This window comes from Meriones unguiculatus, chromosome 2 (assembly GCF_030254825.1).
Source record: "Meriones unguiculatus strain TT.TT164.6M chromosome 2, Bangor_MerUng_6.1, whole genome shotgun sequence".
Taxonomy (NCBI): domain Eukaryota; kingdom Metazoa; phylum Chordata; class Mammalia; order Rodentia; family Muridae; genus Meriones; species Meriones unguiculatus.
The window spans coordinates 111,000,936-111,017,780 of NC_083350.1; the positions used below are offsets into that span (position 1 = coordinate 111,000,936).

General features: G+C 38.7%; 1 long non-coding RNA gene across 1 annotated transcript in view; it reads left to right on the forward strand.

Moving 5' to 3' along the window:
- The window catches only part of LOC132652175 (uncharacterized), a 51,708-nt gene extending 43,995 nt beyond the window's left edge, over nt 1-7,713 (forward strand). The window contains exon 3 of the long non-coding RNA XR_009589651.1: nt 7,605-7,713. This is a non-coding gene — a long non-coding RNA (uncharacterized LOC132652175). The remainder of the gene's footprint in view (nt 1-7,604) is intronic.
- Nucleotides 7,714-16,845: the final 9,132 nt, after the last annotated feature.

The following is a 16,845-nucleotide window of genomic DNA, read 5'->3' on the forward strand; positions in this document are numbered from 1 at the left end:
ATTTCTTCTTGAAGGCACTTAGTGCTGTGAACTTTCCTCTTAGCACTGCTTTCATTATGTCCCATAAGTTTGGGTATGTTGTGTCTTCATTTTCATTGATTCCTAGAAAGACTTTAATTTCTTTCTTTATTTCTTCCCTGACCCAGCTGTCATTTATTAACAAGTTGTTCAGTTTCCATGTGTGTGTAGGCTTTTTGCTATTTCTGTTATTGTTGAGGTCCAGCTTTATTCCATGGTGATCAGACAAGATACAAGGGATTATTTCAATCTTCCTGTATCTGTTGAGGCTTGCTTTGTGACCAACTATATGGTCTATTTTGGAGAAGGTTCCATGAGGTGCTGAGAAGAAGGGAAATTCTTTTGTGTTTGGGTGTAAAGTTCTGTAAATATCTGTTAGGTCCATTTGATTCATGACCTCTTTCAGAGACATTGTTTCTTTGTTTAATTTCTATTTTGTTGACCTGTCTTTTGTTGAGAGTGGGTTGTTGAAGTCTCCCACTATTAATGTGTGGGGACCTATATGTGGTTTAAATTTTATCAATGTTTCTTTAACAAATGTGGGTGCTCTTGTATTTGGGGCATAGATGTTCAGGATTGTGATGTCTTCCTGGTGGAATTTTCCTTTGATGAGTATGAAGTCTCCTTCCCCATCTCTTTTTATTAATTTTGGTTGAAAGTCTATTTTATCAGATATTAGAATGGCTACTCCTGCTTGCTTCTTGGGTCCATTTGCTTGGAAAGTCGTCTTCCAACCTTTTACCCTCAGGTAATGTCTATCTTTGTGCCTTAGGTGTGTTTCTTGTATGCAACAGATTGCTGGGTTTTGTTTAAGTATCCATTCTGTTAATCTGTGTCTTTTCATTGGAGAGTTGAGTCCATTGATGTTGAGAGAGATTAATGACCAGAGTCTGTTAGATCCCTTGATTTTGATGTTGGCTGTGGTCATCATGTTGTGTGCTTGGTTGCTTTTTGTTTTACTGAAGTGAGGTTATTTATTTCCTGTGTTTTCTTGAATGTAGCTAGTTTTCCTGGGTTGTATTTTCCCTTCCAGTGTCTTCTGTAATGCTGGATTTGTTTGTAGGCATTGTTGAAATTTGTTTTTGTCATTGAACACCTTGTTTTCTCTGTCTATGAGGACTGAGAATTTTGCTGGGTATAGTAGCCTGGGCTGACATCTGTGTTCTCTTAGGGTCTGCATGATATCTGTCCAGGCCCTTCTGGCTTTCATAGTCTCTGTTGAAAAGTCAGGTGTGATTCTAATGGGTTTGCCATTATATGTTACTTGGCCTTTTTCCCTTGAAGCTTTTAGTATTTTTTCTTTGTTCTGTGTACTTACTGTTTTGATTATTATGTGGTGGGAGGATTTTCTTTTCTGGTCAAATTTGTTGGGTGTTCTGTAAGCCTCATGTATTCTAACTGGCCTCTCCTTGGGGAAATTTTCTTCAATGATTTTGTTGAAAATATGTTCTGGGCCTTGGAGAAGGGAGTCTTCTTTTTCCTCTATACCTATTATTCTTAGGTTTTGTCTTTTCATATTGTCTTGGATTTCTTGGATGACCTGTGTCAGGACTTTTTTGGATTTAACATTTTCTTTGACAGATACATCGATTTCTTTCATTGTATCTTCTACACCTGAGATTCTTTCTTCCATCTCTTGTTGTCTGTTGGTTATGCTTACCTCTGTTGTTCCTGTTTTCTTCCCTAGATTCTTCCTCTCCATTATTTCCTCCATTTGTGTTTTCTTTAATTTTTCCAATTCTATCTTCAGGTCTTGAGTTGTTTTGTTTACTTCCTTCACCTGTCTGATTGTACCTTCCTGTTTTTCTTTTAGTTCCTTCAACTCTGTTTCTTTTATTTCATTCAGTGCTTTAAGCATTTCCTTTCTAAAGGCCGTAAACTGTTTGGCTGCAGCTTCCTCTATTTCTTTACAGATGGCAATATTCTGTTTGAATTTTTCTTTCTCTATGTCTTTACGTATCTTATTTGTTTCCTCTGTTATCATCTTCATGAGCATAGTTGTTAGGTCATCTTCTTGGATTTCAGTTATGCTGGGGTGTCCAGGGCTACTTGCCCCTGGGTAACTGGGTTCTGGAGATGCCATATTGCTCTGTCTTTTGTTGCTTGAGCTTTTACGCTGGCCTCTACCCATTGTGCTATCTTAGGTGTTTGGGGTTATTTTCTGGTGGTTCCTGGGGATCCTGTGGTGGAGAGAATCCCCTTTGCAGAAAGCTGTTTTTTTTCCTCAAGGATGTCTTCTCAGCTTTTTGGGTATAGTCCCTGGATGGCTGGTGTTTTTTCAGGAGTTGCTGCTGCTCACCTCAGAAATAGAGACCTGAGTGGTAACTGTGGTCTTTGTTAGTTGAGAGGGTTCTCCTCTCACCCAGGGAAGTCCTGAGGACAGCTGCCCTGTTTCTGGGTTTCTTGCTGTAAATTTAATGATCAGCTGCTGTGACCCAGTTGGACATCTGGCGTGCAGCAACTGTTTGTGCCTGTGTCTGGAACACAGCTTATTGATGGCGGCTTGCCCCCACTGGTCAGCTAGACTTTTTCTAGGGAAGGATTGGGTGATTTAAGTCAGTACAGTTTCCTTCCTTCCCTGTGGATTCTCTGGAGACAGGGACTCCCAGTCTCTTTTTTTTGCCCTGGTGAGCACTGCTCAGTCTCCCCCAGCTGGCTGGCCACAGAAACTGCCTGTGTCTGGAGCACAGCTGAGTGATGGCGGCTCAGTCTCTGCCAGCTGTCTGTCACGCAGAAACTGCCTGTGTCTGCCTTTCCGGCCTTTTGGAGCCTGGGTGTCTGCCTAAACTGGGAAATTTTCCTGAGATCTTTTCAGGGTAGGTGTGTCGGCTGAGTGCTCTGAGATCAGACCAGCCATTTCACTCCCTGTGTGTTTGCACCAGACAGTGAAACTCATTCGCTGGTGCCCTGGTGTCCACAGTTCTATCTCATGAGGCGATTCAGGTGCGCAGGCAGGCAGGGCTCTGTGCAGGAGCCTGGGTCCCCGGTTCTGGCTCTGGGCTGGCTCCTGGGGCGCCCGTGGAACCCGAGTCTTTTCCAGGGGATGTCTGGGTGACCTAAGGTCGGTTCCAATCGTTTCCTGTACCGTGGGGTTATCTCTTGACTGAAAATTCCAGTCTCTGATAGTGTGGCTTGTGACTGGGCTGGGGCTGGGGCTGGCGGCTGGCAGCCAAGTGTCTGGTGGAACCGGGATCTCTTCCGAGGTTTAGCGGGGTGAGTTAAAAGCTGATTGAATCCCCCACCATGGGGTATCCTCTCACCTGGGAAACACAATGACTGTGTTTTATAGCCGAGAGTTCTGATTGCTGGTCACTGTGCTGATCCTGCTGCTGCTGCTCAGAATGAGAGTCCTACCGGCACCGCCATCTTGCCCTGCCTTTGTGTTGGTATTTTGATGGGAATTGCATTGAATCTGTACTTTGCTTTTGGCAGAATGGACATTTGCTCAACCATGTTTGTAGCAGCTTTATTCGTAATAGTCAGAATTTGGAAACAATCTAGATGTTCATCAATGGAGGAATGGATATAGAAATTGTTGTACTTTTGCACAGTGGAATACTACTCAGCAATTAAAAACAAAAAAAAAATCAGGAAATTTGCAGGCAAATGGTAGGATCTAGAAAAGATCATCCTGAGTGAGGTATCACAGGAGCAGAAAGACACACGATATATACTTATTTATAAGTGAGTACTAGACCTATAAGATAGGATAAACATGCTAAAATCTATACACCTAAAGAAGATAAACAAGAAAGAGGACCTGGGGTAAGATGATCAATCCTCACTTAGAAAGACAAATGGGATGGACATTGGAAGTAAGAGAAACAAGTAATAGGACAGGAGCCTACCACAGAGGGCCTCTGAAAGACTCTACCTAGCAGTATATCAAAGCAGATGCTGAGACCAAACCTTTGGCAGAGTGCAGGGAATCATACGAAAGAAGGGGGGGAGTTAGTATGACCTGGAGAGGACAGGAGCTCCACAAGAACCAAATATATCTGGCCCCAGGGGTCTTTACTGAGACTGTTTCTCCAACCAAGGACCATGTATGGATATAACCTAGAACCCCTGCTCAGATGTAGCCCATGGTAGCTCAGCATCCATGTGGGTATCCTAGTAAGGAGAACAGAGACTGTCTCTGACATGAACTCATTGGATAGCTCTTTGACACCCCCCACCCCCCCGCTGAGGAGCAGCCTTGCTAGGCCACAGAGGAGGACATTGTAGCCAGTCTTGAAAATACCTGATAAGCTAGGGTCAGATAGAAAGGGAGGAGGTCTTCCCTTATCTTGGAAAGGGGCAGGGAGTAGATGAGGGAGGGAGGGTGGGATTGGGAGAGAATGAGGGGAGAGGTTACATCTGGGATACCGAGTAAATAACCTGTGATTAATATAAAAAATAAAAATTATAAAAAAAATGAATGCCCACCTATACAAAATAAAATAGAGCCACATGGTCATATAGGAAGAATGTACAGAGTATCTTTGAGGTAAGCTTGAAGATAAGTTCATTTTACCATTCAAGCACTTTTAGATTGTTTTTAATTTCTACTATGTATCACTGAGCAAGTGACTGATGCCTGGTTTTTCTCTTTGGTGTAGATTCCTAGAAGCTTCATACATATATAACTACTAACTGAGAACATACAAAACAGTTTCGCATCTCTGATAGGATCACCTTAAAGCCCTTTGAGCACACAGTCTCATAGTTTTTTAAAACCTTAATCCATAAGTGTTGTGCCACAAAAAATGATCACAGAAACATAAAATTACTTTATAAAGCTATAGTGTGTTTTAAAATACCATGGGAAATATTAGGACAAGTTAAAAATAACCAGATAACAATAAGTAATTCCCTTTTCCATCAAGGAAAGAATCATAGCTAAGTCCATAGTTAAGAATGCTTTATATTCTTATTGGGCCATTGTACTTACACCAAAAATTGTACCCATGGCTATATCAAGACTATACTCAAATCATTTTTTTCTTGTAGCTCCTTGATAACACATGCTATGTATGTTGCTCATCTTGTTATTCTCTTGATTTTTTTTTCTAAACTTGGGTATGTCTTTCTCAGGAAAAGACAGTTGGTAGGTACCATCACAGCAGCCCTGCCAGCTGTGGTACCACTTAACTTGCCACCTCTGAATGAGAGCCTGGGAGGTGACATCTGAGAAAAGTGAAAGCAAACCTGCCATCAAGGCAATGTACCTTTTCTCTCCAAACATGTGATTAAAACACACATAATTATGCAGTCCCAGAAAATAGCTTAAAATAGAAGAGCTCTGTTGGAGGAGAAGGCATAATAATCAGTATATCTTAATTCTGGTTTTGCTCCAACATGAGGGTAAAGGCTTTCCTTGTCAGGGTGATGTTTTCCTCCAGCTTCAAGAGAGGACATGAGGTGGAGTGGAGGGCTTGGTTTGGGAGAATCTATAGCGTGGTGGGTGGTGAAATAAATAAACCAAATATATATATTTCCAACTCTGCTGAACTAATAGAATCATTTCAGGTATATTATTATATATTTGCCTAGCACCACGCTTGCTACACAGATGGTTATGAAAAATGAATTTAATTGAACTTACTATATTAGCTATGCTAAACTTTTCATTAGATATTTCTACAAAACCACATAGTAGAGGACACTTCATGAAGAACTTCTGCATTGCACATAGCACAGCAATATCTGTCTTTAACAGAGATCGCAATGCTGTCACTGAACTACTTCCTGGTAGAAACCAATTACGTTCTTAGTTTCTTGAATCCTTGCTGCATGAAATTTAACTGGATTAAATATCTGTGTACTGAGAATATAAAATTGGACTTCAGCCAATATACTCCCATAAATTGAAGTGTCTTTGCAGAGTCCATAAATTTCCACATTCAAAATTACTTCAGTTTCTTGCCCCAAACATTATGCCCATTCTTCACTGCATTTATTGAATGTCTTCCTTGTTTGTACCTCCCATTCCTCTCCTTATACTATTCCTCAATGCATTCTCTGTTTAAGGCAGGTAGAATGTAAAGGAATTTTGCTTAATTTAATTAATGCAAAGGAAATGGCTATCCTAACAAGAGAAGCAAAGTAAACAGTTTCAGAATTCTCTCTGCCAATGAATGAAACTTTCATTGCCATTTGTAGATAGGGGTTAAGAACAGTAATAGAAGAAAGGAACCAGACACATAAACTAAAATAATTTTAAAGTTATGGAATTATTTCATGAGAATCTTTTTTTAAAATTCTATTTATAACTACAGCTTAGCTGTATTTATATTCTGAAACCCAAATTTTAAAATAGAACAGAAAATAAAATTTATAGAATAGTTGAAGATTTAAGTGTAATAGAAGTAGAATATATGCAAACTAACAGAGCATACTATCACATTTTATTACTTCAAAAGAGTATAATATGTTGATGGTAACTTAGAGGGCATAATAATGATGTGTCAAATTTGAAGAGCAAATTTTATTCTTCAGTACTGGACATAAAGACTATAAAATCTTGTGAGGTATAGTGATGTACACTAATTGTCCTGTATTAAAAAAATGCCAAGGCAGGAAATCTCAAGTTTGAATCCAGCCTGGAATACATAGTGAGATACTACCAAAAAAGCAAAAAAAAAAAAAAAAAAATTAACAAAAATAAAGAAGAAAAATTACTTGAGAATTTCTCTCCATTGACACACTTTCGACCTTTGTAATTGATATGTAATCTGTAGTAATAGATGTGGCCCATTTAATTCTAAATTCCCAAGCAACTTTTCTTTTTACTAGTTTTAGTCAATTATTTTATTGTACATTGATGACATTTTTCTAAATCAGTTATTAGATTAATGTTTAAAACTGGTTAATTTTTAGTTTCCATAATTATCATTCTATTCATTTGATAGTAATTATTCTGCAACACATTGCTTTCATTATTTCATTGATGTTCAAGCTGTCTTAAATTTGGAGGAGAGGGTAAATAGACCGGCTTTTTTTTTTTTTTTTTTTTTTTTTTTGGTAACTTTAGTATGATCCCATTACTCTGTGTACTCTTTAGTCATTTCTGTTACAGAAAGATCTTTTCAGTTCAACTTTTGTGATTGTCCTCCACCAGAGAACCATTACAATTTGCAAGATGGCATCATCTTGGGACTCAGGCTACTTGCTGTTCCTTTGATTACAGACTGCTTCTGTGGCTCCCTATGGAGAAAGCTCAGGAGAAGTACACACCACACTCCTGCATTCGCAAGTCATTGGACACCCAGACTCTTAAGGGTTCTAAACAATTTGACAGCATGTCATTATTTATTTTTATGCATTAGTTTGTGTGTGTTCATGTGCACATACCTGTGTCATAGCTCATCTCTGAAAGTCAGAGGACAAGTTGTGAGAGCCAACTATCTCCTATCAAGGTTGTCCTGGGAATGAACCTTAGGTCATCAGGCTTGTTGGCAAGTGCCTTAACCCTCATGAGCCGTCTCATTGGCCCTTTACAGAATTTGACCAGGAAAATCTTTAGGTCTTGTTTTATAATCTCTGCTAATCCATCCACATGCAGAGCACAGCTTTCCATTTCCAATATCCTTTGTGTTTTTCAGATGTAAGGATTCCTACCCTAGGCAGAGCTTTTTCTCTCAGCTGCCCCCTTCGTGTGCAGATTGGCGTCACAAATAACGAGCACTTATGCACGAAAGTATTACATCCACTATCGACCTCTGAAAATCTAGTGAGTCTAATAAATGTATGATAGCTCAAATTTACAGTATTTTTTTATTTTGCATGGTTATTCAATTTTTCAATTATGCTCCAACCTGAGTTTTGTTTTGTAATAATTAAAGCTAGGTTTTGTGTCACAGTACGTAATGACATCTATAATAATTTGCTGTTTGAATTGTTTAGTTAGGTTCTAAATGATATCTGCCAAATTAACCAACAAATCCATTAAGGACAAATCTATTTACATTTAACTTATTTAAGCAATAATAAAAGTAAGGGGAAAATGTAACATGTTTTCTGAGGAAATAGCTGACAAATCAATGCTAAGAAGGTTGGCTATATTTAACCATATGGTTCAAGGTTTTATAGTTCCTCTTGATGGGGGAGGCAGGGTGGTGGGGGCCAGAGAGAGCTCCTTCAGTCTATGAGCAGGAAGTACAAGGAGAAAGCTGGTATGCTCAGTCCACCTTCTTTTTTTAAAATTAACTTTTATTTATAGATTTATTTATTACAGTGTATTCACTTTGTATCCCAACTGCAGTCCTCCTCCCAGTCTTATCTACCCTCCCTCTACCCCTATGCCCCTCCCCCAGGCCACTGATTGGGGAGGACCTCCTCCCCTTCTATCTGACCCTAGCTTATCAGGTCTCATCAAGGCTGGCTGCAATATCTTCCTCTGTGGCCTGATAAGGCTGAAACCTCCAGGGGGAAGTGATCAAAAAGCCAGCCACTGAGTTCATGTTAGAGACAGCCTCTATACCCCTTACTAGGAACCTACTTGGAAACTGAGCAGCCAATGGGCTTCCTTTGAACAGGGGGTCTAGATCCTCTCCAAGCATGGTACTTGGTTGGAGTATCAGTCTCTGCAAGACTCCCTGGGCCCAGGTTTTTTAGCCCTCTTGTTCTCTTGTTCTCGTTGTGGAGTTCCTGTCCCCTCCAGGACTTTTTATCTCCTAAGAATTCCAGACTCTGCCCAAAGTTTGGCTCTTATCTCCAGCCCAAGGTCACATAGCTTGGAAGGGTCTCACCCACAGTTAAGGAGAACCTCCCTACATTAAGTAACCAATCTAAAAACTACCTTACAGCCATTCCCAGGGGTTGTTTGGTCATTTTCTTTCTTTTTAAGTAATTCTAGATTCTCTTAAGATGACAAGAGATATTAATCATTACAGAAATACATAGTGCTTAAAATAAGATGTTTCCCTGTCTGTTTATAAGACAAAAGAATGATTTCTTGTCCAGACTCTATGAAACACCTCATGCATCTTTACCAAACCCAATTTGAAAAAAAAATTGTTTTTTAGTATTGTTCATATATTTAATGTGTTATTTGCATGCTTTCCTGTTTTAATGGCCCATGAGTTTGAAAAGATTTAAGTTCAAGTGGGAAGTGAGTTGAATCAGGACAGAGACATGGATCTGACACAGCTTATTTGATTTTTCTACTGGGCCTGATGAAATTGTACATAAATAAGCTTTTAACATTTAAACAAGTAAAGCAATGAATTCTAAAACTAAGGCTAAGAAATGTAATTCAAATACTTTAATCATATGTCTTTAATGAGAATCATCTTATCTTTTCAGAACTTTGCGATTGTTTGAATTGTAATTTATTCAGAGTCCCTCAGGACTTTGCCAGCTCATTTGCTGACTTGACGTTTATTTGATCTATTTTGCTGCCTGGCAAACGTGGCTTTTGATGATTATGTTTGCCTCTTTGAGGCACAAACTTAACACAAATGAGTGTAATCATTTGTCTGAGCCCACGTATCAGTAGACAGCTTCCAGAAGGAAGTTCCTGGTGGTAACTCTCCTGCTTCCAATTGTACCAGCTTGTCCTTGCACACATGAAAGAAGTTGTGCTACTTACTTGTTTTGTGTGTAAGAAAGAAATGAGACATATCTGAATGGTGTGCATGTGTGAGTACCACTGGACACACAAGGACATGCTTGGAGGCCAGAGGCATTCTGATGTTTTCTGATGTTTGTTTGTTTCTCCCTTAAGACACGTTCTCTTGTAAACCTGGACTGAGGCTGGTGGCTATTAAGCCGCAGGTATCCTCCACTCTTCACCCTCTGAAATGCTGGTTTTCAGACTTCCTAATGCTGCAGCTGCAGCCAATTATTACAGTTTCTCATGTTGTGGTGACCACAACCATAAAATCATTTTGTTACTACTCTCACTGTAATTTTGCTAGTGTCATGAATTGTGAAGTAAATATCTAACATGCAGTATATCTGCTATCCCAAAGGGATTGCAATCCACAGGGTGAGAACTACTACCTGAAAATTTTGGGTATTAGGCATGCTGGTGATAACACTCAGCTTTTTACAGGCTTACTGGAGATTAAAACTCAGGACTTCATGCTAGGACAGCAATGAGGTCATAACCAGTGAGCCATTTTTTTTCGGCCCACAGAATTTTAGTAGTCTCATCACAAAGAAAGGTAAGTTCTTTGTAAAGGACATTTTCATTGCTTTGATTTATATCTTTGTGCAAAATATACAAGGGTGAAATTTTCACATTGTGCCACATACATACACACGATTCTTTTTCATCCTCAAAAATAAATATTTGAATTTTCTGAAGAATTAAACATTACAATACAACCAAATGTGCCCCGGTGTCTTCTTCCTGAGTTCTTTCTAAATAAAGTGTATATTCTTCCCCACAAGATGGTGCTATTTCCCTACCAGCAAGCCTACAAACTGATCTGTGGGATGAATATCTAACAATAAAATGCAGTATATGGGACAAAAGGTAAATATTCTTCCATAAATTATAGTCACAAAGAATTTTTTGTTCTCCATGTCTATGCATCAAAGGCTTTTAGAATATTAATTTATTTCTTGATGCCTTAATGTCATGTTAGCATATGGGACAAAACATATATTTTATAAATGAATTATGACTGTATAGAATTTTTTCTTTGTGTCTATCTTCCTCAGATAGAGCGTAAATCTATTTTGAAGAGTTTCATGTCGTATCCCATCAAACACTCAGTTTTCTCACAGCCCAGCAGTAGTCACCTCAGATTCAATGCACCCAAGCACGAGTTCCTGAAGGAGCTGATTGTTGGATGACCATCCCAGCTGCTTCCAGACCAGCATCATCCATAGCCTGCATATCTGTCCTTGTAGAACTTACATCTTCGAGAATCTCTGCCTCATTCATAGTGCAAGTCTGAGGCATGAACTCTTTCTCCATCCTCCCTCTTGTCGTTGTGTTTTCCTCAACACATGCCGCAGAGTCTTCTTGATGTCTGCACACACAATCAGAAGTACAATTCCACTCCAGGTCTTTCCTTTGCTTGCTTACGATGTTCACTCAGACAGCTGCAATGTCGTCTTCACCTTGTTTTCAAACAGACCGTTAGTGAGTTCTAACACTCTATCTATTCACATTTTCAACACCTCCAAGAATTGGAGTTAAATCCTACAGAGTATTTAATTAGAATTACTCATATATACGTCACTTCATTCCATAAGATCTGAAAACTTATTTGCATCATAAATTTAAGCCAAAGGTCTTGAACAGTCGATAATATCTATTAAATGAATGAATTTGTTATAAGTACTATAACAAATACTCAAACAAAATATATTTGATTTGTAATTCATGGAAGTCTCTGAACATAGAAATATGAAAAAATGAAATAAGGTCAATTTTACTGTATAATACACATGTGTCAAGTGTAGGTAAAATAGGCACTTTTTTTTCGAAGCAAAAAAAAAAAAGAAAAATAAGTGCTTTTAAAGCTTCCTGGTCATACTGCGCATGTTATGTTATAATCACATATCGTTCTTACCCTGTAGACGATGATAGAAATTGAACCAGAAGGTTGGGAAAGACTAAGTTTCATAGCATATGTATTTCTGTGACACAAACGTATTTGTCACATGAAGACATACACACAGTTCCATTTAGGTTCAGCTTTTGTTTTATGTGAGGTTTTAATTGTGGCTTCTATGCCTAATCTGTCTACGTGCTAAGTGGAAGGAATCGGTTATGGCTAGAAGAGTCGGTTTGTCTTACTCAGTAAGACATCACTGTGAGGAGCTGATATGGGATATGTAGGCTTCTAACAATTACACGGAAATGGAGTCGGGATTTTCCAAACCAAAGCTTTTGGCGATATTCAGCTCTGTCAGTCTTTCGGGTACGGTTGAGGCTATAACTATATATTTTATCAATTTGACTACTTTTCGTAGTTTAACTGCTTTGGCTAAACACGCTTGCTATTAGTTTTTTGACTAAATTGAAAAATGAGTAGTTAGCAAACTCTAAAATTAGTTAAAATGTCAAAACTGATTACGTAGAGTCAGTGCAAGCTCTCCATAAAAATCTGTGTTCCCCTTTCTAAGAATACTCACTTTGCTTTCCAGAGTGTGGCATCTGATTGCAGCCTTGCTTCTCCACCCACAGTCCCAACCTTCACTTTGGCTGTCGCTACTGTATATTCATAATCTTTTGAACATTTGTCAATTTTAGCCCCTATTGGTTATAAATGGGTTATGTCTTGTTCCTGTTTTCTAATATTCTGTATTTTAAGTTTATAAATCTTGTAAATTGAACCTTTCGAATTTATCATGGGAATGGTAGGTAGGGATAAAAAGGAGGGGAGATATTAAGCAATTTAGCCACATTAGGGAGGGGAATGGAGGGAGAAGGGGGAGGGAGAGGGGAGTAGGAGGAGATGCGGAAGGGCCTTCAGCAGGGATACAAAGTGAATAAATTGTAATAAATAAATAAATATAAAAAGATGACAACTTAAAAAATATATGAAAGAAATAATTTAGCCACATTACTTTTATATGGGACTGTGTCTTTCTTTAACAGATGATTTAAGGTACTTGGCTTCTTGCATATTACCTAAAAAGACTTGTCATTAAGCAAGAATGATTTTTCCATTTTGTCTGGTTTAGAATTTCTTATTCAAACACCTAAAACAATAAAATAAAAAAGTTACTTTATACTTTTTCTTTTGTTGATGTTTTATTTTTTTTTTTTAATTCTAGTTTTGTTGTGCATGTTTACCTGTCTTTCTTTTGTGGGCAAAACTCTGAAGACCACTGTGTGTCTGCCAAACCACTCTACAGGCATAAGGCAAAGAGTTGTAAATGGCCTGTTTGTAATCTATATCTTTTGTGAGTACTTTGGGCTCCCTGTGACCTCTCTTTCCCTACTGGGGTGGCCCTGAGAAACATTGTCCCAAATCACAATCCCAAACAGAGCAGAACCTGAGTGTAATGGAAGTCCATAGCTGATTTCCTGCAATAGTGGTCCTCCTGATGTCTGAGGTATGTGTGGATGTTTGGGAGGTGAGTTATAGAGCAGCAAATCATGCTGACTAATTGAAAGCTATAAAATTAGAGTGGTTTGAGACAACACAGAGTAAAATATGCTACCTTAGTAGTATTGATTCCATAGCTAGTAGTAATGCCTTACACATTTTATTTTACTTCAAACAAACTGTTTAACACCACAGTCCACCTTGAGACTGCCACTGTATTGTTAATTATTTCATCAGCAGGGTATCTTGTCAAGTAACGTGATAGGACTGGGAATATAAAGAGGTGTGACTCTATTGCAACCACATTTTGAATCTCCTAGTTAGACAGCTAACAAATAAAAAAACATATCAATCCAACATAGCAGATTGCCTGCAGGAAGAGACTGGAGGTCAGGAACAGGGTGTGTTCTAATTGAGAAACTCAGAGAGGGCTGGCAAGAAAGAAGTGGGTAAGAAGTCAAGCTCAGCATCTGAGGGTGAGATCAACAACAGTAATGGAGGACTAGACCTCTGGGAAAAAAAAATCTTCCTAAAGAAACACATCTACAATGACATCATTGTCTGGCTGAGAAGAACACACACAAACTTGGAGCCAACATTGTAATTGCCAACAACTTGATCCAGAGAATGAGTGCTTGAAGTTAACATTTTAGGTAGGAGGAGAAAGCTTATTTTCATGCTTGTAAATTGATGTTTAAAGTTGAAAACAAGTAGGAGCAAAGAAAATTAATTCTCTCCCAGCTCAAAAAAATTCAAGAAACTGCACATTTGGCAGGAAAATTCTAAACAGTCTACAAGTGCCAATATCAGAAGAACAATCTTTACACTATGTACAAAATTGCCAGTTAATCCTTCTCCAAAAGTTTAATTTTATAAAATGAAAGCAAGTTCTGTGTTTTAGCTATAGTAAAAGAGTATATGTTCTCTTAAATTATTGGAAAATGTAAGTGATATTTCAAAGAGATTATTTCAAACAGCTTTAGACAACAATCCTCCTAATATACTACTTAATCTTTTGTGTTTATAGAGTGATTGGGGCTTTCCAAAACATTTTTATATACATTATCGCATTTGATTCAAATAGATGAAATGTGCATATAATTACATTAAAATGTAAAAGTTATGGCAATGGCACTACCCTCAGAATTAAATGTGATTCCGAAGTAAACCCAGTCTGTTTGGGGCCAGAATGAAATAAAATCACATCCGAGATAGTATTAAATGGTGAAAGACAATGAAAAAAATCAAACAAACACTGGAAAGAAGCCTTACAGATTCAATCTCAACTATCATAATGATCATAACGATTCCATACAGTCATAATCCATTAAAATATTGAAACAATCCTCTTTCAGGACCCGCATTCCACTAGCAAGAACTCCTTTGTAATAAGACTTTCTCCTTTTTGTCCCTAAATGTCATCTAAATGCATCAGAACCCATGCACTTAATTTAAAACAGGATGATACAAGGGTATTTCAAATGTAGAACCAGATGTTATGCCCCAGATGTTAAGTATTCTGAGATTTTACTCCATAGCTCTCCTAAAGCGGGTCCCCACTTTTACCCTTGATCTTGCTATTCTGTTTTCAGCACAGCCTGCAGCATCTTCCTGCTGTGGTGTTATTTCGGTTATTTGGGGTCATCGAGGACACCCCACTTCAACTATATGCTTGGTATCTTTTGCTCTCCTCCCTAGCTCCCTGCTCTCTAAGCAGGAAGCCCACAACCCATTCCACCCCCAACCTCACCCCCTCCCCTGCCCCCATGTAATGTTGCTAGTGCCCTAACTTCAAATCTGCCAGCTTAGGATGTGGGATGCAAGGTCAAATAAAAAAAAAAAAAAAGCTCTTTGAGAAGAAATAAGAATTTCAAGATCTTGAGCATTTTCATTACACATCTATAAAGTCATCCATTTATGAATGTGGAACTTACTAGACTTGATAATGCACCATGTTCACAAGTTCAAGGCTATCCTCAGATGAATAGAAGTTTCAAGGCCAGCCTCTGCTACATGAGGCTCTGCTTCCAAAACCATTTTTTAAAAGAATATGGAACTCATTAAACTTGCACACAATTGCCTTGAATACTTATATGTTACACTATGCCTCATCCTTTTTCAAAATACTTGTATTATGGCTGCTTCCTCTCTGTTTCATTGAAGAATGAAACAGTCTATTGTCTATTTTGTCTCAGTCTATTTATGTCTCAGTCTATTCGGGCTACCTTAGCATAGTAGTTTAGACTGCATAACTGTACCGGTTTGTTTGTTGTTGTTGTTGGTGGTGGTGGTGGTGTTAGCGGCAGTTTGCTTCGTGTCTTGTTTTGTTTGCCAACTTGTCACAAGGTGGAGTCATCTGGGAAGAACCTCAATTGAGAAAATGCATCCATCAGATTGGCTTCTAGAAAAATCCATGGAGCAGTTTCTTTTTGAATCATTGATGTGGGGGGATCCACTGGGGATGGTGCCACCTGTGGGCTGGTGGGCCTGGGTGCCATGAGAAAAGCAAGTTGAGTGACTGTGGAAAACACAATAAGCAGCACTCCTCCATACCTGCTGCCCCAGTTCCTGCATGCCTCCAGGACCCTACATCAGTTGCTGCCCTGAATTTCTTCAGTGATGGAGCATCTTCAAGACACATAAGCCAAATTAACTCCTTTTCTCCCAAATCGCTTTTTTTTCACTGTTGTCTTTATTACAGCAATAGAAAACAAACTAGGGCAATACTTATGATAAAAATGTACTGCCCATGGTTCTGTAGCTACGAGGCCCAAGTGTAAGACACTAGCATATTCAAAGTCAGATCCAGAACGGGTCTTCCATCTAATTATGCCTTTCCATGGTGAAAAGGTGGCAAATGATTCCTGTGGGCTTCCTTAATAAGGACCGTGCTCCTATTAGAGCCTCATGAGCAATCACATCCAAAGGCCCACTTGTTACCACTATTGCACTGGAGTTAAAGTTAAACCTAAAGATTTGTTGGGGTGGGGAGGACACATACTTAGAGTTTAGATGCAACAGAATTAGCGTTGATTATAGAGAGTAGTCATTATTACGGGTCAGCATGTGGAGATGGTGATAGTCGGGCTAGGGCATAATGGCTCCATATGCAATTAAAAGCGATAAGATTAGTGGACTGGCGATCTCAACTGAAGTCAAACGGGTCTTGGGTGATGAGTAGGAAAATATATTATATAATATAGCAATGCATCTTTCACAGAAAGACTTACTTGAAAATAGTAATTTAAGAAGGGCTACCATCACTGATCATAACCAGGTCATAGGTACTTCCAAATATATTACTATAGTTTGGATAGAAAAATATTCTTTCTAAGTCTATAGGCTGAATGTTTAGCCCCACTGCAAGCACTTTTTTGAGATGATAGAAGCATTGAAGTCAGGATTCAGTGTCAGTGGGAGATGTGTCTTTAAAGAACAAACATGGATCCAGAATCCTTCTTCTCTTCTTATTTAACATGCTATCTGATACACTGTGAGAAGTTTGCCTCTCTCTCATATACCTACCATGATGCCAAGACTTGCCATGGGAGGGAAGTAAAGGTTGAAGAGATTTCTGAAGCCATGGGTCAAAGTTCATCTTTTTCCCTTTTAAGTTAATTTTCTCAGTTATTTTTCATAGCAACAGAAAGCTGATGACCAAAGACATTCCCTAAGGTGTTTACGGTTAAAGGAATCTGGTTCCTCTAAGCAGTTCTTCAGTGAGCAGCAAAGCCATGCACGTGCAGGAATGTAGCTTTCTACATTTTATGAAATGTAGAAATCAGAAGAGATGTTATCAAGCAACACAATTAACATATATTTTCTGAAG